Source organism: Globicephala melas, chromosome 13, assembly GCF_963455315.2.
Source record: "Globicephala melas chromosome 13, mGloMel1.2, whole genome shotgun sequence".
Classification (NCBI taxonomy): domain Eukaryota; kingdom Metazoa; phylum Chordata; class Mammalia; order Artiodactyla; family Delphinidae; genus Globicephala; species Globicephala melas.
Window position 1 is genome coordinate 26,555,168 of NC_083326.1, and position 22,733 is coordinate 26,577,900.

The following is a 22,733-nucleotide window of genomic DNA, read 5'->3' on the forward strand; positions in this document are numbered from 1 at the left end:
GCTCTTTCAGGCTTCAAGCCCTGCCAGAGGGGAGGGCAAGAGAGGGGAGAAGCCACAGCTCCAGAGAACCCGGGAGGCTGGGGTCAAGGCCTGGGCGGCTGGCGGGGGTGGTCGGGCCCTGTCTCCAGAGAGCCTCCAGGTGGAGGTGGGAGAGGGGTCACGGGTGTGGAGGCCAGGCCGGGGCTACACCTGCAGCAGTTCTGGGGGTGGAGGAACTGTCCTGAGAGCCCCAGGGCCCAGCCTGGGAGGCCTCAGCCCCGGAAGCACAGGGCCCGCAGGAGAACTCCGTGTCCAGTTCCTTATGGCTTCTAGGAAATGACAGTTTTGAATGAAAAGAAAACCATCACTTCGAAGCTTCTTGTTGAGCATTATTCATACGTGTATTGATCATGTCGATCTCCGACAGGCATCTAACAGTGCCTGGATTCTGGATTCTACAGCCGTTCCTCAATTTATTCCCTTCGTACACATGAGTATATTTCCATCCTCTGAAGATCTCAAGTTACGATCATATTTCCTGTCACCTTATACTTGTTTGCTCTGTTATATTGGGTATATGGGGGACTCAATTTGTCCCGAGAATGGATAAAAGTCGTGGTATCATTGGACTCTATCTCAGGACTTAAAATAGATTCTTTTGATGTAGATATAAGATATGGTTTCGTATTTCTAGACTCATGCGTCACACACCAGTTCAAACAATTCTAAACTTCATTAACTAGAATAGTGCTGTTTTCAAAATAGTCATTTGTTTGGGGTTGAATTCTGTCCCCCTAGAAAAGATGTGCCGAAATTCCAATCTCTGGCACCTGTGAAGGTGGCCTTCTTAGGAAACGGGTTATTGTAGGTGTTGTTAGTTAAGATGAGGCTGTACTGGAGTAGGGTGGCCCTAATCCAATGGGACTGGTGTCCTTATAAGAAGCGGAGAGAGATACTGAGACAGACACAGGAAGAGGAAGCCCACGTGATGACGGAGGCGGAGATGGGAGTGATGCAGCCACAAGCCAAAGACTGCAGGACAAACGGCAGATGCTAGAAGAGGCTAGAAGGATCCCCTATAGCTTTCAGAGGGAGCACGTCCCTACTGACAACTTGATTTCAGCCTCTGGCCTCCAGAACTACGAGAGAAAAAAACTCCTCTTGCTTTAAGCTACCCGGTTTGTGGTACTTTCTGACAGAAGCCACAGGCAGCCATACACACCTCTAAGAAAGGGATAGGATTACCTCACTTTTCCCAGAGCATCTTTGTCTTCGATGGTGTATCCTGAGAGCACTTGGCCAGCCCAGTGTGGCCATCCCTGCCTGCTGGGATGGCCTTTTTTCCTCGTTTGATTCCTGCATCCCTTAAGAGCAGGGTGGTACCCAGGGTAACGGCCCCCCAAGGATGTCCATGCTGAATCCTGGAACCTGTGACTATGTAAGTTATGTAGCAAAGGGCACTTAAGGTGGCAGGTGGAACTAAGGCTGCTGATCTGCTGACTTCACAATAGGGAGATTGTCCAGGTGGGCCTAGGGCAGTCATGAGCGTTCTTAAAAGTGAGGGAAAGAGTCAGAGAGAGACAGAAAGATGGCAGCAGGGGACGGGCTCAGCCCACGATGCTGGCTTTGAGGGTGAAGGAAGGAGCCACAAGCCAAGGAACGTGGGTACCTTCTAGAGGTGTGAAAAGGCAAGGACATGGGTCATTCCCAAGAGCCCCCGGAAAGGAATGCTGCCCTGCTGACACCTTGATCTTGGCCCAGTGAGGTAGGTTCATGTTGTGCTTCTGACGTGTAGTGCAGTAAGACGACACATTTGTGCTGTTTTGAACCACTGAGTTTGTGGTAATTTGTCATATCAGCAATAGAAAACGAACACAAGCTGCTAGTCAAAGAGTTGTTGTTCTTTAGAAAATTTGTCTTTCGATCTGGAAAGTCAAATTTAAGATTTTTTAGAATCTGTTCCAGAATATTCTTTATATCTGCGTGAATTTGTCTCATCTTAGACTCAAGAAAAGACCATCTATGTGAGTGTTTGTAACAAGACAAGCACAGTATGGTGTAAAACCAGTTTTCCCCTGGTGGTTTTGCCCTTTTCCTGGAAAAGATTTTATAGACTAGCAAAGTGCCGCTGTGCTTCTGTTTCAGATCAACTTTCATGTTCATGCTGCTATTTTCAGGAGCTTGAGATCATTTAAATCATTTAATGTGATTGGAAGTGTAACTAGGAAAACCTGGTGTAGCCTCCTTCTAATTTGTCATAAATTTCCTGCATTATCAGGTTAGAACATCAGCTCTGTTTCTTCCCTGTTTCCCAGCTCCCTTGTCTCTGCTCCCAGTTCTGTTATGTGAGCTTCTGGGTTTCCAGGTGTCTGTGAACTTCAGCGTTTCTCTCTACCCATGATAGGACCCATGTGCTTCTTTTCAACAGTCACCGTGCATGGATGTGATACACGGTCAGGATCCCACCTTACCAGGAGGCCCGGATGCACCCTCAAGTCATTGAAATGTATCTTACAGAGCTGAGTCTGACAGGCCAAATAAAGATGTTAGATTTTTCAGGTAAGTGTTGGAAAGCTGTAATAACTATCTCTCATCTTCCTGCATGCAGAAGCAGGTCCCCTTGCCCTAAATGCAAAAAGAATTTCTCAGAAAAGTGAAGGGAGTGAGAAAGATGCTGTGAATTGAGATGCTTCTTAATCTTTTTCTCTCCCGCCTGCCCTCCCTCCTTCCTTCCTTCCTTCCTTCCTTCCCTCCCTCCCTCCTTCCTTCCCTCCTTCCTTCCTTCCTTCCTTCCTTCCTTCCTTCCTTCCTTCCTTCCTTCCCTCCCTCCCTCCTTCCTTCCCTCCTTCCTTCCTTCCTTCTTTCCCTCCCTCCCTCCTTCCTTCCCTCCCTCCCTCCTTCCTTCCCTCCCTCCTTCCTTCCTTCCTTCTTTCCCTCCCTCCTTCTCTCCTTCCCTCCTTCCTTCCCTCCCTCCCTCCCTCCCTCCTTCCTTCCTTCCTTCCTTCCTTCCTTCTTTCACTCCCTCCTTCTCTCCTTCCCTCCTTCCCTCCTTCCTTCCTTCCTTCCCTCCTTCCTTCCCTCCCTCCCTCCCTCCCTCCTTCCTTCCTTCCTTCCTTCCTCTCTCTTTCATTTTTATGCACTGAGACACTCCTCATGGCACCAGAGAGGAGTAACTGCTTGGGGTCTGCAGGCCAAGTCCATGGCAGCCCAGCTCCCGAAAATGAGGATTTCCGTTCTCACAAAATTCACGAGGCTTTGGCATCAGAGGTCCAATGTATTTTAACAGGAAAGTAAAGATTCAGAGACTCATCAGCGAAGTTGCTTGTCCCCTGGCCCATTGCCATGCTGCTCTTGGTCTTGGCTTTCCTGCCTGGTGTGAAGCTCCCCACAGGGCAGCGTGTTTCCAGATAGACTGTCAGCAAGGGGCCCAACAGGCATGCGGTCGAGGGCACTGAGAAAAGATTGGGGAAACAGACACATGCACGCACGTGCACACACAACATACAACACGTGCACGCCCCATACACGCAGACACACACACATGCATACTTGTATAACTGCTTGCACACGTGTGCACATATACAGCACACACGATGCGTACACGCACGCATACGCACAACACACACACACTTGGCCCCGCTGGGTGGAGGGGTAGCTACACTGAGTAACTGAGAGCTGAAGCATAACACTTATTCCACAGATGAGAAGCACAGTGGTTCCCCCCTTATCTGCAGGTTTGCTTTCTGCAGTTTCAGGTACCCGAGGTTAACCTTGGTCTGAACATTTGAAATGGAAATAAATAATTATCAGTTTTAAATTGCAGAAATAAACAATTCATCAGTTTAAAATTGCAGGCCACTCTGAGGAGTGCGGTGAAGTCTCTCTTTGCCCCGCCCAGCATCCCCAAGCACTGCCCTGGTCTGCGCCTGACCTTCAACCATCAACAGCATCACGGCTCAATGATCCAGGGTCACCCGAAGTAGATCCTCCTGCTGAACTACCATCGGAAGGTCAACGGCAGCTTAACGCTAGATCACAATGTCTACGTCATCCACCACACCTCATCACAGAAGCGCTATGTCATTTCACGCCAGCGCACGGAAGGTGAGTACAGCACAATCAGATACTTTGACAGAGAGAGAGAGAGAGACAGACCACATAACTTTTATTACAGAATATTGTTATCACTGTTTTATTGTTAGTTATTGGTGTTCATCTCTTACTGCGCCTAATGTATAAATTAAACTTTGTCATAGGTCTGCATGTATAGGAAAAAACAGAGTATCTATAGGGTTTGGTACCCCACCATGTTTCAGGCATCCATCGGGGGTCTTGGAATGTCCCTCTGTGGATAAGGGGGTCGCTGTAGAGTGAATGCAGCTCTCTCCCCAGGGGAATCAGGCAGGTCAGGTGTATAAGACATGTTGACTTAGCAGCCTCGTCTGTGACCTTGCTCCTGGCTTCCCCACCCCCATGGTAGATGTGTGGAGACATCCCTCGGGGAAGCCTGGTGCCTGAGGGCAGGGGACCGTCTCTCCCCGGGCAGGAGGCTCTGTGGCTGCTGAATTAGCCAATGATTTTGGGGTCTGCAGGGTGACAAATTAGGAGGGGTGTGCTCAAAGGTTATTCAAACATTTCAGATAAAGCATATTTGAGCATGGGAAGGCCAAGGAGTGTTAATCAAATGTCAGCACGAAGACACTGTATGGGCTATTTCTGGAGTGTTTGCAGAGTGGGCCTGGCTGGGGCTCTGCAGGACGCATGTGTCCCCGAGGGAGGACACAGGCAGAGCCCTGCGCCCATGGCCCGAGCACGCGGGGCCCCCGGATGTGGTGCAGGGACGGGATACTCTGAAACAGACACAGAGGACACGCACATGTGTGGACCACCAAGGCCGGGGTCTGTTCTGGTCTGCCCTTCTTGGGAAGTTCGATTAGAAGGAAATATTCTGCATAAGAATGATGGGCACAGAGAAATGACTGACGTGATCACATGCCGGTGATGGGCACCAATCGTGGAAAAGAAACATCCTCCTACAGCCTTCACGTCACAGACCTCGGCCCCAGAAGCGCCTTCCCTGCCACATCCGTCCTGCGTCCTTCCACATCTCCCTCCCAGCCTCCTTCCCAGGAATCCGAGCCCGAGATGCCACTCTCTCCCCAGCTCTGATCAAAACAGCTCTGATCAAAACCGCAGCCCCAGTCACAAACTCAAGAGTCTTTTGACAGCAGCAATTAAGCAACTTAATTAATGAGTGAATAAAAATGATAATATTTACTGAATGGAGCATCCTGTTTTGCTTTTTTATTCAAACTCTGCACCTGAAGAATGCCACCCAGGAAGCTCCCGGCGCCCCTGTTGCTGTGCAGGCTTACAGCTCTGTCTCCCTCTGTCTCTGTCTCTGTCTGTCTCTCTTTCTCTCTCCCTCCCTCTTCTCTATCTCCTGCCTCCTTTTGTTTGAGCTCCATCCACACCCCAAGGGAACAGGCCCAGTAGAAGATGATCATTCCTGTTTCCTGTTTCCAAGGGGAGTAAACTCCTATCTCGGTCAGAGTCTCTATTCACCCCTAAAAAACCTCATCCAAACATGAAGGACAATTTCATGATACTTTTCTGAGGCTGAACTTTACATCAAAGTGGTGATTAATTACCGATAAGGGTGTAATAGAACACTAAAGCATTTTGTAATTAACCAGCTTAGGAAGACATCCTCCATCTCTCCATGAGTGACACGCACACAAGCACTCGCGCGCGCACAGACACACACACAGAGAACTTTTGGAAAAATTCTTTATCTGGCTATTAATCTCAGCAGTGCCCTCAATGTATTACATCCTTTAAAAGCCACATATATTTTCCTCAATGAAATATATAATCCATCTCGAGGGTAAGGAAAGCCCCATACATAATTACTTCATCGTGACAGACAGTGAGCTTTTTAGCTATTATTTTTGACGGTGCTGTCATGGATGCCAGGTGTATACAGCGGTGGGAACCAGCCAGCGCTGGGAAACCCACCTGGAGAGCAGGTTCCTTTCTTCTCTCAGAAAAGGTTCGCCGAGTTTGACAGGTCCACCATTCTGGTTAAGCTTAATTAGTCAAGAGAGAAAAATAACTGACTTCAGAGCGTTAGGTTTGGGGCTCCCCCTCTTCTTCCCCTTTCCACTCAAAATGTGACATTCTTTGGAGAAGACACAGCTCCAAGTGGGATGTGCGTTTCGCGTTTTTCGACCCTCTCGCCAATTCCCCCGCGGGACACGCTTTTCCTGAGACCCGTCTGTGTCTCCCTGGCCGCCTAGAATGTTCCAGCTTGTCCGTGGACCCTCTACATGAGCAGAACTGATGTGTTGGCTCTGAGAGAAAAACAGATTTATTTCAGGAGGAAACTGGCTAAAACGGCAGCCACCAGGATTTGAGTTGGCTGGAAGAGGACGCCGTCCCAGTAGTGGGGTCACACGGCCCCCATTTCTCTGTCTCTCTGTGTCCACTCTGTTGCCTGTGCCCTTCCACACCAATGCTGACCGTGGCCATGGAACTTGTCCTGGCCGATGGGCCAGAGTCCACACAAGCTGAGCTGAAAAACGTGCTTTCGTGTTTCCACTTTCTTTCTTGGACACTTGCTCCCTCACGAGGACACCGGCTTGTTGGAGGGTGTGGGACATACAAAGGGGCTAAGCTGCCCAGCTAAGGCCATGCCCACCGGCCAGTCCCCAGCGAGCCATCCGCTGGGGGCAGGTGAGTGAGTCCAAGCAGGGTCAACAAAATGGCGCGGTTGAGTCATAAACTTGTGACAAACGATAGGTTAGAATTTAAACATGAAGCCTCTGAGTTTAGGGGTGTCTTCTGATGCCCTAGTGGCTTGCTGGTACCCAGGGCTCTTCAACACAAAGGTTTACACCTCCCATCAGATGGTAACCACTGCTAGGGCTCTCTCTCTCTCCCTGTGGCCCAGCAGATGGTTGACACCTACTCACCAGCAGGTGTTCGCTGTGTGAAGGACAATTATGGAAATTGCAGGATGGGGAGGTGAGGGGCCAGGCTCGCAGGGAGGGGTGAGGAGGGGCAGAGAGGTGCAGACTCTCCCTGGAGACCACTGCGGACGTTTCTCTGTGGCTATAAAGTGTAGTCACTGTTCAACTAACCAAACCTCCTGCATCTGTTTCTACTCAACTAGTTAAACTTGACAAGAAGACAGGATGAGTCCCGGTGGGGAATCCGTCGTGGTGAGCACTAAAGAGAGAAGGGCGCCAGGCGAGACCCGGCGGGTGGAAGCCTGGTCTCTCTGTAGAGTCTATGGGGGCAAAAGACTGGAGGGGGCAGAGGGCTGTTTAAGGTCTGGTCCCCGCCCATCCCCAACCCCAGGGAGATGGACCAGCATCGTGGCCAAGAGCTTCGGTTTAAAATCAGACCCCCCAAAAAATAAAATCAAATAAAATCAGCCCCACCTTAATTCACATTCTGCCTTTGTCAGCTCAGTGGCTGTGCGAGCTCTGCCCCCTTGCCTGTCAGAGGGTCCCTGTAAGGACTAAACTGGGGAACAGCGTGGCTGGTCACACACCACCCCTCGGCACAGCAGCCAGGCACCATTTTCATTATTGACATTGTGCCTGCGTCCAGAGAAACTCCTGGGTTCTGGGGTGGGTTAGGGGTCCCAGCCAGGAAAGAAAGATGCATCTCAGGGGCACATTCATGCTTACAGAAGAGCTTGAAAAGGGACGGTTTGAATTGTTGAGAGATCACTGCAGGGTCAAGACCCCCGTGGGTTTCCTTGCTGCCATTACCTGGGCTGTCACCACTGAATCAGGCGATCCTAATAGGAAAGCCTTCAGCGCCTTCAGTTAGTGAGTTTATAAATCACGAGATTTTAAAAGGAAAAAGTGACAAGAAGCAGAGTGGGTGCTGACGATTCTGGAAGGGCAGCATGGGGTATCGACAGAGCCCTGACAGTAGAGTTCCCGGGCCTTGGAGTCCCGGCCAGTTACCACTGGATACTGTCCTCGGACAAAACACCCAGCTTCTGTGAGGTCACAGTCCCTCACCTGAACCTGGGAATAATTACAATCGCTTCTCTCTCTGTCTGTCTCTGGAGTAAGGTGAGCAGCACATATGGCACTGCTCATAAAGATGGTTTGAAATCTGTTCGCTGCTGAGCTAATGTGTGGAACCAATAATAATAAGGCTTTAGCAACTCCCACTTGCTGAGTGTTTACTACCTGCCGGTCACTGTCTCTCCACGGTGTGTCATCTCCCTTGGTCTTCACAACCATCCTGTACAATGTGTTCACTTACTATACCAATGTTTCAGTGACTTTTAATGTCGTGATGTTATCCATCATGTGTTGCATTCCATGCCACTGTGTTTGGCTGTCCACGCTCCCAAACGCTGGGTCATAAGGACGTTAATCCTGTGACTTGGGCTCTCAAAAGCTTGGGTTGCTACGTGTCGTGTCTGGGATCAACTCAGGGCGATGGGCCTTTGCCGAGATTGAAGGGTGCCCACTGGCTGCAAAACTGGTGATGGGATGGTTGGGCATGACCCCCCCCCCCCCGCCATACGCACCCAACATAAAGCACACTGGTGTAATGAAATCCTGATAGATGGTTCCCTCCTGCAGATGGAGCACATGTTACAAGAAGGGGCCAATCCACACCAGCCACTTGGATTTGGTGAGGCCGTAGGCAGACGTCCAGAACTTTCCACCAGCTCAGGGGCTGGGCCTCCTTGTCTCTGTGTAGAGTTAGCCTTGCTGGGTCGTGCAGACAGGACTCAAGACGATTTCCTTCTCTTCTGAATGTCCCTTTGATTGCTCTTTGTCATTGTTGCCACCTCAATTGTCATTTGAGCTGAACATCAACTAGAGACCTGCGTGATCCATGCCACATTCTCTTCCCCTGCTGTGATTACATGCAGGTCAGTATTTCCCCCTCTTGTTTCCCTGATACTATAAACCTCTTTTTCGGTCCATCCTAAATACCACAGCTGGACCTCTGACGCTGTTTCAGCTGTGGGACACACTGCTCGTACACCCTGGGCAGTACCGGTTCTGTCACTGCTGGCAGCCCCACGTCCCAGGTCCAGACCCGTCCAGACAAGCTTGGATCTCCTCCATGACACCCCTGTCCCGACGTGGACACTGAGACACACGCACACGTGCTGCCCCAGGTGCTCAGCGGCAGGCTTCGTGGGGTCCCAGGCTGAGCCCTTGCTTGGCACCCTCACCTAGTCTGTGCTTCAAGTTACACAGGAAATGGGAGAATTCAATACAGTTCTCAACTCCCAGCCACCTGCTAGCTAATGAGTGACATCATTTAACACTGTTTTGAAAAGAGAGATTTAAAGTTGTTTTGAAAACTGAAGGAAAAATACAAATGTTTCAGTGTTAAACATTTTGTCCAAACACTAAAATGTTAATGTCTGTTTATTATGACAGTTCTACAGGAACCGAGCTCAGAATGCCTGGGGTTGTCAATGAAAATCTGAGCACTGAGTTTGGTAAACATTATGGCGGTAGAGACGCAGCTGAAAAATCAAATTTAAAGAAAAGAAATGAGAGGTGTTCGAGTTTCTTCAGATTTCCCCCAATTCACTCAATATTTCACTTTCTTTTTTAGTCTTTTAACTAAAAATTTTTAAAAGGCCTCAAATTCTCTCCGTATCCTATAATTGTTATTTATTGTTTTCTCTGATTATAAAATATATGCTTTCAGGAGGAAATTTGGAAAATACAGAGTTGTGAAGAGTAAAAGAAAAATCACCCCAAATACCAAACCTTAGGAACAATTGTATACATAACCATATTATTTTGAAGGATACGTGTTATATTCCAAATGCTTAAAAACAAAATTTGGACAGCACTTTAAACAGAAAGTTGTATTCTGATTTTGTCTCTTAATATTATAGTTTTCAAAATAGGGGTTTTATTGAATTTATTTTTCTTTATTACACAAGCTTATAGATTCTTTATAAGAAAAACAAAAATACAGAAAATAAAGGTAAGGAAATAAAAATCAGTAAAACTTCCTTCACTTAGAAATGACTACTGTTATCTATTCGGTTTTTTTGTTTCTATCTTTATGCACTTTGAGTAAAAATAGTATTATATATGTGTGTAAGTATATGCATATAAATATAATTATATATTTATATAAATTATATATGATAATATATCTTATACAAGATTATTTAGTTTATATATTATAATTATATATAAAATATATTTATGTAAGTTTATGATTATATATAATGCATATAAATATATACACATATACACTATATACATAATTTACATAATGATTTGATTTTACAATAAATAATATTATATAACTATAGTGAATAATATTCCACATGACCATTTTTATTAGCTGCATGGTGTTCTACTGTTAAGTAACCTAACAAATCATCTATTATCAGACAGTTAGATTGTCATTAGTCTTCTATGATTTTTTTTTGCGGTACGTGGGCCTCTCACTGTTGTGGCCTCTCCCGCTGCGGAGCACAGGCTCCGGACGCGCAGGCTCAGCGGCCATGGCTCACGGGCCCAGCTGCTCCGCGGCATGTGGGATCTTCCCGGACCGGGGCACGAACGCGCGTCCCCTGCATTTGCAGGCGGACTCCCAACCACTGTGCCACCAGGGAAGCCCCTTCTATGATTTTTAATGAAGCTACAAACATAACTTGTGGCTAAATGTCCATGGAGACTCCCTAATAATTGGTTTCTGAAATAATGCATAGAAGTAGAATTTTAGGGTCAAAGAATGAAAACATGATTTTGCTATGTTCAGCTGATATTCCGTTATATGGCTCTACCATAATTTACTTAATAATTTTCCCATCTTTTGACATTTCATACATGACAATGAACATCCTTGAAATTTTTGTACTGATTATAGGTTGTTAGGATAGCTTTCCTGAAGAGGATATAGGGTCAAAGGACATGAAGTAATTAAAGGTTAAAATGGAAATTGCCAGATTGCTTATCTCTAGAATCGGGGTCTGAAGAAATAGAAATACACTATTTTGGTATTTTTCCTTTTTTTTTTCTGTCTTAGTGAGACATACTAGCTACCAAAGTAACCTAATACGAATCCTAATAATTGTATGGGATGGAATGAATGATTTGGAAAGTACATGATAAAACAGTGTGCATGTGCGCTGGTGATATGAAGTCTTGCTAGAAGGGAGAAGAGAAATAAACATGGGAGTACAATGGAAGAGGGCGAGGTGATAAAAATAGCATTGCACACAGACACTCCAGTTGGTTATAATGGGGATCGACCTGTATTTGGACTGCAGACCACTAGGATTAGCATCTTTAGATGATACTCCCTGGGAACCACACACAAACTGACGTGAGCAATTTCACGTGAAAATTTGGGTGCAAAAGAAGCAGAAGCAGAATGAAAGTTTCTGTCTTGGCACAGAGTATCTGAACTGTTAGTAACGGAGCTTAGGAACCTTGTTTACTTCCGGAATTTAGATCATCCACTTACATAGCTTACTTGGATTGAGAGTGTGAACAGTCAGAGGAATGATCTAGAGATTCTGCATGATAGTCAAGTTATCAGTAGTAAAAGTTTAGAATTTTAATAAAAGAAAAGGTCTCACAAGAGGTAACAGGCTAATGAAAACCAAACCGATAATCCCGTAATGCAGAATTTTCTTCTTCTCGCCCCAGAGGCAGCTTCCTCAACACCGGTCAGCCAACTGCAGGAACAATGCACGTGGTGGGCACTGTTCTAGGACGTGGGCTAGATTTTGGAAATACTGAGAATGGAAGGCGAGGTGCTTGCCCTCGTGCTCACGGTTTAGTAGGCTGATGGACGTGTACACTGATGATTGCGTTACCATATAGCAGGTGTAGTGGAGGCTATACATAGGTTTTTAGTTCCTTTTTTTTTTTGCGGTACGCGGGCCTCTCACTGCTGTGGCCTCTCCCGTTGCGGAGCACAGGATCCGGACGCACAGGCTCAGCGGCCATGGCTCACGGGCCCAGCCGCTCTGCGGCATGTAGGATCTTCCCGGACCGGGGCACGAACCCGTGTCCCCTGCATCGGCAGGCGGACTCTCAACCACTGCGCCACCAGGGAAGCCCTAGTTCCTTTCTTTATGCCATTCCCTCACAGTAACTTTGACACCTGGAAAAATCTTATGCAAACAATACAGCTCGTTGAAGGCATTTGGAATTTGCCAAGGTTCCTTCTGTGGGCTCTGTCTGAGGAGACATTACAGCCCTACAACCCCAGCAAGGACATATACCATGGCTTTCAGAAGAAAGTGCGTAGGGAAAATGAGAGAACTCAGGAGGTTGGCATAGACTTTCAGACTCTGCAAGGGAAAGGACAGACACTGTCCTTGCCTCTCTCTACGGCGTGGGTCAGGTGGGGCTGGCGGTCATGGTACAAGGCAAAGGAGCTCCGTCCTTCGCCCAGGTGGCCTCACCATGGCAGAAACGTCACATCCTGCCCTTGTCATCACACGTCACCGTCCACAATTGCTCATCATCTCTACACAGACAGCCCTGGAGGAGATCAGCAATGGCCATTGCAATTCAGCAGATACACTTCATCAATTTTAATTACGTCCCCCCGAAAATGAGCGGTCAGAAAACACAAAACATCTGCCACCCAGATCAGTTATATTTTTCATACAATAAATCATCAGCAGCGTCCAAAACCATGGCTTGAATCACGGGCGCACGTTAGGTCGTGAAGAAGGAACGACGCCATCCATCGTGAGATAGCTGCTTGGATCCCAGCCCTTCTTCAGGGTGTGGGAAGCAGGGCAAATGGACTGGGGTGCACCCAGCAACTTATAGGTGCAGTGGAGAGCAGTTTGGCCTAGTCCCCTTAGCTGTGAGTTCCCAGGTCTTATCCAGAAACTGCTAATTGATCTCTCTACTATATTGTGTCCATAGTAAAACAGGGGCTTGTTTAAGTGAAGGAATATTTGGCCAATTATGACTAGGAAAACCAGGCGTTTATCACTCAAGTGGCTTGTTTATTTACCCTGCAGGTAGTATAAAGAGGCAGCTTCATTTTCAAAAATCAATTTTTATTAACATTATATTCATAAAACTCCCATTTGCCTCTAAGCATTTTCCACGTCGTAAAGCATGAGGTGGGAGCATTCCATAGCGATGGGCCTCCTTGGCCAAGCTTGGCAGGCACAGGCCCTCCTGCTAAGGAGAAATAGCGGCTCAGCTAAGGTGTCCTGAATTACCCAGGCCACAGCCACAAAACAACCTGTAATGGACCCCCAGGAAGCCGATGAAATGTCCTAAGGGAAGGTCTATACAGCTGCCTGATATGTTACCAAACCCTTTTTTTTTTTCCAATTCATTTGTGAGGTTTTCTTTCTCTGTCTCTTTTGCAAACATCTGCACCTCTATAGAATGAGAACAGCGATTGGGAGTAATCCCACTTCCTTTAGTAGAGAAGCCTCTCTTCCTGGATTTAGTGGAGCTGCTCCCTGATATGCAACGTCAGTGACATTGTGTCCAATAAAGAAAATGCCCATCGAGCAAAGGGCTCAGAGGTTGATTCAGAGGTGCGTGTGGTGGGAAGCCACTGGTTCTGTGATTCCTGTCATTACATACAACAGGAAAAACGAATGACTGTTACCTTTTTAAAAGTCAGAGAGACATTGGGGTATTAATTCTAGGTCTTTATGGTTCAGGACACTGGGGCCCACAGAGGTCAAATGACCCGCTCAGTCACCAGTACTCTGTCTTCACAAGCTGGGTCTCCTGAGAGCTGGTCGAGCACTTATCTGCTCATATTCTCTTCTGGGTTTATCGAGCATGGCTGTAGACTCTTCTGACCCAAATGTGTGCCTTTAAGACAAAGTATTCACTTGTGTGGTACAGAGTTGAACTGGGAAATATAAAAAGGATGGTGTAAGATATGGTCCACCTCTCAATAAGACAAGCCCCAAACCCGAGTGCCTGTGGAACAGTATGTGAGCGTGTGATGGGAAGAGTGAAATGGAAAGTGAGATAAGATTGGTAAGTGTTATTTTGAGTTTCAAGGCTCCTTCTCTCCCTGCCTAAGGTGCCCCTTTGGCCTTGATTCAACACGAGGATGCCACAAGCATCCTTCACTGTCTCTTTGACCACTTTGGACCACACATTCCAAAATTTAACAGACAATTCTCTTCCTGTCTCCCCAAATTCTGACTCTGTTTAAAGATTCTGGTTGGTGTTTCTTCCTCTCCAGGGCATGTCTCCTTTGACATGGTCTCAGGACACCCACAGGTGTACAGGCCTTTCTCAGGCTCTGACAAGGTGTGCCTGGGACCCACTTATAAACATACTGGACCCAGTCCCTTCCCACAGGGTGTACTTGGAACTAAGAGCTGATTTTGACATGATCTTTTACAAGTTGCTTTTGTATCTCCCCCTAAAGGGAACTGAGATGCCTAGTAATTTCAAACAATACACATGACTTAATATAGCTGTAAACTTGATAAAATCATTAGAAGACATCATTCAAAGTTAATGGACATTTAAGAAAATCTCTAGTAGAGGTCATTCTTTTCGTAGGCATTTTTCAAAAATAAAATCTTAAAGTTTACTGAACAATTTTTTTTTTTTTTTTGCTCTATTCTATTTTGAGTGAGGATGTCCTGGCGGCCTAACATTCTCTTCACAGATTCAATTGGATATGGTTCTCCAGTGTGTCTTGGCTCTAATTATAGTAGAATGTGCCTGCGAGGTGTCCAACAGCTGCCACGTCCTTGTGAAAGGTATAGCTGCTTTTGAAAGTTAGTCTGGGGCTAGATCTCCTCAGCAAAAGTGAACTAGAAGTTGCCACATTTGTCTAGATAATTAAGAATGCGATGAGGTAAAAGTGGGTCTGAATTTCAGATGGACACTTTCTTTCCTGCTTGGATGTAATTGAAAAAAAATGCAATTGGTTTGACATTAGCATATTTCCACCTCCCAGAAAAAAAAAATGTTTTTCATTGTAACCATATCTGACAGGTCTAGAATTCTCTAGAAGACTGAGGGTCCTATTTGCCTAACAGGGAAATATTCAACACACCTGTAGAATTTAATATTGAAGGTGGATAATATTTTTCTTCCCATTGAGTTTGGTAGATGTTTCTGACAGTGTGGGATTATGAATCTTGATTTTTCTCATAATTTTCTAAAATCATAAGAAAAGAAAAAACCAAAGAAAATTTTTTGGACAAATTTTTCCGTATTTTTCATCTTCTCCCAAAGCATCATTTTTGGGAAATCCTGAAGAAAATTTATTTAACTTTAATAGTATAAGAGGCTAAACTGTTATAACTCTCTAAGCAAATTAGATATATTTTGGCTAAATGAAAAACATTAATATTTTGACTTTTTCTGGTCTCGACTTTAATAAAAAAGGTCTTCTGAGAAATTTGAAGGAAAAAATAATAAAGAAGATGAATGACAGATGCACAGTGGGACTGGTCCCGCCATGGGGACTAGTGACCCTTCTTTTCCTCTCCCGTAAACACAGAGCATCCAGTTGGAGAGGTAGTTCTGAGATTGTTGCTTTGTTTATAGTTTATAAAAACAAACAAAGCCACCAAAACACAGTCACTCACGAGCACTCAGCCAGTGCCACATCACCTTCACATCAAAAAAGGATGTTCCCCAAGTGCCTCTGAGAAACTCTTCCGTAGTGGGAAGTGGTCTGGGAGCCCTGTCGCCCTGTAAGTAAGCTCATCTGAGGACCGAGAGCTGGATCAGAAAAGAGCAAGACAAACATTTAGGTGGTTATTTGAACACATTTTAAAAACCCATTATGTGATTAATTGTTGACAAATGCCCATAGTAAAATGGAAAAAGAAGAAAAATGAATGAATCAGGTGAGATTTACTTACATTTTAATATCAGTAATAATTTGCATTATGTTTGATGAGTAAACTTATCAGTACAGATGCTCCTAATTCCATAGCCCACCGAGCCTTCGTAAAGGACAGGTAAGAACAACAGGGGCCCCATAGGTTCATGGAGTACTCCCTGTGTCAGGCTCAGCTGTGCTAACGCGTAAATGTTGTTACATTTAACCTCCTCTGAAGCTTGGCTTGACTATCAGATCAGGAAACAAGTGTCAAAGACTTAAAGAACCTATGAATGGGGTCATCGGGGCACATCACTCCTCTGTTTACAACCTACGATGGAGTTCTAATGGCTTCAAGTAAAACATAACTATGTGAACATGTTATAAGCAATTTATACCTATGATGATGCCCTCTTCCATGTGTCCATGATAATGAAAAATCAAGCCTACTCGTTTGTCTTCCTACCATGTACCTCTGTGTTTACTACTTCCCAAATTCCTTGATGATTACTTTTCTTAAAACTATGAAACTGATCAAATTGGTGACCAGCTGTGTTATCCTTTGGTTAGCCTACTTTATCATGATGATAAGGATTTGGTCTGATTTTGCAAATACCCGTGCTGCCACAAACAGGGCCACTGATGTTTTGGTTCAATGACTCAGCTTCTTTCACTTTCAGAATCTTTCTCAGTCACTGTCCTAAAACTATCTTCCAACCGTGAGAGTCAGCCAGCTTTGTAACACCGTCTTACAGATCCAGTTCAACTTTTATTGGTCATAATTTGTTTCACTGAATTTATATGGCTTTCAAGCCTTCAAGGTTAGTGACGCTTTCAGCCAGGAGGCATCTGTTTACAGAGCAGAGTGGGTGGTTTTTGGAAGCCTTGCCATGTTAGAACCAGGCTGGGGAGACACATGCTAATGCTCATTGAATCCGCATTTCCTACTGAGAATGCAGTCCTTAAGACTTTGAGCCCTTTGCCAATAGGAAAAATTAACACCCCTTAACATTGAACCTGCCCCAGTACTGTGATCTCTGCCCTGATGGCTTCCAATTATTGTCAGTTTGTTTTTTCCTGACGTCATGAGCTATGTGCTTCTGACACATTCCTGCCTTGGCCAGAAAATACACTGCCCTTTCTGGTTGTTGCTTTAAACCATAATGAAGACAATAGTTGTGGATTCACGCTCAGCCATGATGTGGTGAGCTGAATTCTTCCTCTGAGCCCAACTACGTGGGGAAAAATGTTTCTCATGTTCAGGAAACAAGTTTTGTGTGTCCCCTTGGTCTCATCTCTAAATGCCCTTGAACATACCAGTTTGGACAAATAAGTCAGAAATAGACATCTTCCCTCTCCCTACCTCTGCCCCTACTTTGTCCACCTTCATGGTGCTTCCCAATATAGATTACACAAGCAAGCGTCACAAACCCAAAAACCCAAAGACAAAAAAAAAAAAAAAAAAAAAGAACAGAAAACAAACCACTGCTACCCACAAAAATTAATTGTGTTTTCCATGAATGATTCCTTTAGAATTGATTAATTTTATATTCTCCAACAAATTTGTGAAGGTAATACACAAATATACAAACACAATGATATTCCTGAGTTTGAGGAAATATCATAGCTAGCTAAAGTACTGACTTAAAACTCTAAAATAATCCTGGTACCCCAAGCTGAAGGATACCTCAGTCAATGATTTGCTATATCTGTTAAAATTTTGACGAGATGTGTGCATGAGTGCATGATGTTTGTATTTGGAGCACTTCTCACTTACCTTTTCTCCCTCTTGGTTCCCCTGAATCCCTAGAACAGAAAAGTAGCTGGCTGCGTGCACCCATGGTCCATCTTGTTTGGAGGCCATGCTCGTTAAAGCAAGATGAGCCAGTGTTGGTCAACCTCAGCATCTTTTGGGTCTGATGAAACAGGCTAATCATGGATCCACAGAGAAAATGTTAATTTTGACTGGGAGCCCTGCCATTCTGTGACTTTATTAGAAATAAAGAGATGTACGGTTAGCCTGAGGATGTCTCTTTTCTTTAAGAAAACAAAAATGCCATTGATAGTATGTCTCTAAAAGGCTACTTCTTATTCACTTCATGTCCTTCCAATGTTCCTCCACTATTCCAAGTCAGGGGGAAGGAACTGGGATATGTTACTACAGGGTCGTGGGTAGGGATGATCCAGGATTTTAGAACACCTTTCACACTGCATTTATTACCAGTTATGTAAACCATTGATACTACAGAAGTCAAGCATTGATGCAAAACATTGCACCTAGAGTCCTGCTGCCCCTACCTGCACAGGTGCCCCTGCCTGTCTTCCCTGGCCCAAGGAATCCTGTCTTCTCTAGCTGCCCCCTCCTCTACTATTCTTCTTCTCCTTCAAGCTTATCAAAAGCATTTCTACCAAGATTTTTTCTTCTAATTTTGATTTGATAAAGTCAAATACTTGTTATCATTTCGCTTGCAACATTCTTTTTCTTAGACTCTTTGCCTTTTGTATTCTTGTCGTTTTGTTGTCTGGATTGACACTTCTTATACCAGGACCCTGTTCTCATTCTACACTGGACTGGCCCTTTCAGGGGTCAAGGCTCAGTCAAACACAGCTATCTCACATGGTCGGGGTTCATTACAAGGACTCAAAGGGATAGAGTGACTGCATAATATACTGTCCAAATCAGAGCTCTTTGAGAATGAAGAAAGGCACTCTTAACTACCTGTCATGAAGCAGATGTACTGAGACTGTCCTGGCCACACCGACACAGGTCCTTCCTCTTTCTTCCTTCCCCTCTTCAGCCTCTTTTGGGTCTGCCTCCATCTCCTTTTTTTTCCTGCCCTGCTACCTCCTACTCATAGGGGAAGTATATATAACACCTCTCTGTCTTTTGTCTATCATCTATCAATCAATCTATCTACCTGTCTATCTATCTATCCATCCATCCATCTATCTAATCATCTATCTATCCATCTTCTAAATCACCAGTCAATAAGTTTCTTTACAAATTTTGGGTACTAGACCAATCCAATGTTGGGCTCACTTGCTAAACTTTTAGATAATTTCACAACACAATGGAGAGAAATAGGTTCTAGGTTGTTCAGGCTATGGATTAAACTGTGGAGACAGAAACACAAAATAAGGGTGGCCTAAACAACTTAGAGACGTGTTCCTCTTTCCCATAAAGGTCTAAGCTCCTTCTGGTTCACAAAGTTGTAAGGAGGTCAAGCTTCTCCTATGTCACTGCTTCCCTCTCTGGGATGTTGTTCTCTGCACATGGCTCGGGGGTGCAGGGACAGCGGGGGTCTGAGGGTGTTCTCTTCTCTGATGTGGTCTACTACCATTCACATCCCTTCCGTACAATCGCTTCACTTCCATTCATATCCCATTGGCCAGTACATGGCCATCTAGCTTCCACTAGCTGCAAGGAAGTCTGGGGACTGTAGTTTTTCCTCTGCAAAGCCATATGTATAACTAAAAATTGGTCATTCTATCAATAAGAGAGAGCAGGAGGAAACAAGTACTTGGGGTGATCCACGGTTTCTGCCACGCTTAGCAATATGACACTGGAGGATTTACGCACATTGAAACATAAAATTCTTGCCGCGGTTGTCTTTTAGTAATGACACTGTGTATTTTGTAGTCTTCAATTTACTGTATCGTGATACACGTTATAGCATCTATAAAAGCATTGTTACTTTAACTCAAAAGTTCCAATTAAGAATTATGCCAATCTCCATCTAATTGTGGAAGTATTATTTTCGTAGATTACATGAAAAGCTTACCAGATATACCATTCATTTCCTTACCTTTTTATTGAACTTAACTACAGAATCTCAAGTTTTTCAAGTCTAATACTTTTGGAAGCTCTTTTCATTTTGTACGTCCGTATAAAGCCACCTTTCTCAAAGTCTACAATTTCCTTAGTCTGAATTTTTCTTCTTTCTAACCTTTCTAAACCTTCCTTCATATCAAGGAGATGACAAAGCTCATTATGACCATTAAGATGCAGATGCAATTAAGTTTTATTCTGCTTTATGTGATAGGTGCATGATTCCTTCTTGGAATGGGATCATTTTCTACAGGCCCACGACTTGTACACCCTCATTGATTTGCAAGGCTGTTTTAGAAAAAATATGTTCTCGACTCTGAATGAGGCACCTCTCCAACTTTGACCAAATCATTGCATTAATGTTCTTCAAATTATAACATCCCTTTTAAAAAATCCCTTGCCATTGTCCCCAGAGGAGCCCATAAAAATGCTTGTGTGCTTTGTTTGTGGCCACTTAAGTAATAGGAGAGCTCCCCCTACTGATTGGCATCGGGGAATTAAGGAGGAGGGGCCCATCCCAGGGTCTGGGCTCCAGGTAACTTCGCGAAAGCTCACGCGCAGACCAAGAAGAAATGGCTTGTTTGACACTGGCTTTTGAAATACTTAAAAACATCAGCATTTGTCAGGTAGAAAGATTTTCATTTCCAAGTTCTAACAGGTTATTATTATTCCAAGCAATGGAGAGTTAAAAAAGGTTGAACAACTATAATAATGGTGGTGTCTGGATGTGGGCAGTGATTAGGTTTTACTGATTGTCTAAAACTCTCTCACCTAACTTTGTTTTGGATTTGTTTAAGAGATGTGTGCTAATTAGACCATGCAAATCACTTTGTTTTCTGAAAATGAATTAAGCTTTTGGGCCTTCCCATGTTACAGGGGCAGGTCACCACCCACACGGTTCCTCTGGGTTACCTGGGAGGAGAGCCTGTCTCATGCTGAACTGTCAGAAGATTCCATCATGGGAAGAGTGGAGTTTAGTAATGTGGCGTTTGAAAGCATGTTCAAGTTGTAAAATGTTGGATTCTATTTTTATTAAAAATCACTTAAACTTTCAACATTGTGAAAAAGATTTATTTAACATACAATTCACAAGCCCTTTTGAATGCATATTGTAGGGGAAAAATACAGCAGACGATGTTTCTAAAACTTAAGTTATTGTCCTGAAGGGACGAAACAGATGAGTTAACTGTTGAAATCCTATGGTTTCATTAGACTGTCCGTAAAAACATTTAACATTTTATATTTGTAGTGTTATGAGGAAGCTATATATCCATCTCCTTCAACTATACAGATATAAATGCTCTTTATTATTTGGGAATATTGTATAGAATCTACATAACGCTGTAGAGGCTGCGGAGAAACGTTTTATTGGAAGAACCCCCAAGTGGAGAAACTACACTCAGCAGCTGGGGAAGCATATTACGCAGTAAGCTTGATAAAAACACCACATCTGTGGGAGGGAGGGCCATTTTTTAGACAATCCTTTTTTGTATCTGAATGGGTTTTTTAAAAAACTGCTTCACTGAGATATAATTTACGTACAATAAAATTCTCCCATTTAAAATGTACAGTTCAGTGTGTTTAGCTTATTTACAGGGTTGTGTAGCAATCACCACAACCTAATTTTTTAAAATTAATTAATTTATTTTTGGCTGCGTTGGGTCTTCGTTGCTGAGCGCGGGCTTTCTCTAGTTGCTGCGAGCGGGGGCTACTCTTTGTTGCGGTGCGCGGGCTTCTCATTGCGGTGGCTTCTCTTGTTGCAGAGCACGGGCTCTAGGCGCATGGGCTTCAGTAGTTGTGGCACATGGGCTCAGTAGTTGTGGCTCGCGGGCTCTAGACCACAGGCTCAGTAGTTGTGGCGCACGGGCTTAGTTGCTCCGCGGCATGTGGGATCTTCCCAGACCAGGGCTCGAACCCGTGTGCCCTGCATTGGCAGGCGGATTCTTAACCACTGTGCCACCAGGCAAGCCCACTACAACCTAATTTTTAGAACATCTTCCATCATCTCCAGAGGAAACCCTGTATCCATTAGGGGTCACTCCCTGTTACCTTCCAATCCCCTCAAACCCCGACCCAGCCCCAGACAGAGACTGATCTACTTCTGTCTCTATAGATTTGCCTATTCTCGATATTTCATATAAATGGAGTCATATAATATTTGATCTTTTGTGACTGGCTTCTTTCATAGCATAATGTTTGAGGTTTATTCTTGTGGTAGTATATATAGGTACTCCATTCCTTTTTTTTTTTTTTGTATTGCTATTACATGGGCATACCGCAGTTCGTTTATGCCTTTAACAGTTGATGGGCATTTGGGTTGCTTCCATCATTTGGCTATGATGAATAACAGCTGTTATATACGTTCGTGTATGAGTCTTTGTATGGACACACGTTCTCATTTTACAGGTAGTTACTAGGGTTAGAATTTCTGGGATACATGGTATCTTTATATTTCACATTTTGAGGTACTGCCAAACTGTTTTCCAACGTGAATATACCATTTTACATTCCCATCAGCAAAGTGCGTTTCAATTTCTCCACATCCTTGCCAACAGTTGTTACTGGCTGTTGTTTTGACTTAACCATTCTAATGGATGTGTAACGGTCTCTTATTGTGATTTTGACTTGTGTTTCCCTAATAAGTAATGACAGTGAATATGTTTTTCATGTGCCTTTTCCATCATTTGTATATCTTCTTTGGAGAAATGTCTGTTCAAATCCTTTGCTCATTTTATAGTTGGGTTATTATTATGTTGTAAGCGTTTTTTGTTTTTGTTTTTTAGTATGGTCTGGTTACAATGAAATTGAAAAGAGGAAATCTATAGAGGAAATTTTAATGAAAACCTCAAACCTGGTTTTTTGAAAAAATCAATGAAATTGCTAAACCTTTAGCTAGGCTTACCAAGAAAAAAAGAGAGAGGACAAAAGTTACTAATAACAGAAATGAAAGAAGATACATCACTTCATATCCCATAGACATTAGAAAGACAAAGAATACTAAGAACAACTCTATGCTTACAAGTTGATAACCTGGATGAAACGGACCAATTCCTTGAGAGGCAAATTCTGCCAAAACTCACAGAAGGAAAGATCGACTATCTGAACA

General features: G+C 44.3%; 1 long non-coding RNA gene across 1 annotated transcript in view; it reads left to right on the forward strand.

Moving 5' to 3' along the window:
• The window catches only part of LOC115859216 (uncharacterized), a 32,172-nt gene that overhangs the window by 401 nt on the left and 9,038 nt on the right, over positions 1-22,733 (forward strand). The window contains exons 2-3 of the long non-coding RNA XR_011376677.1: positions 2,408-2,538; positions 3,834-4,083. This is a non-coding gene — a long non-coding RNA (uncharacterized lncRNA). The remainder of the gene's footprint in view (positions 1-2,407; positions 2,539-3,833; positions 4,084-22,733) is intronic.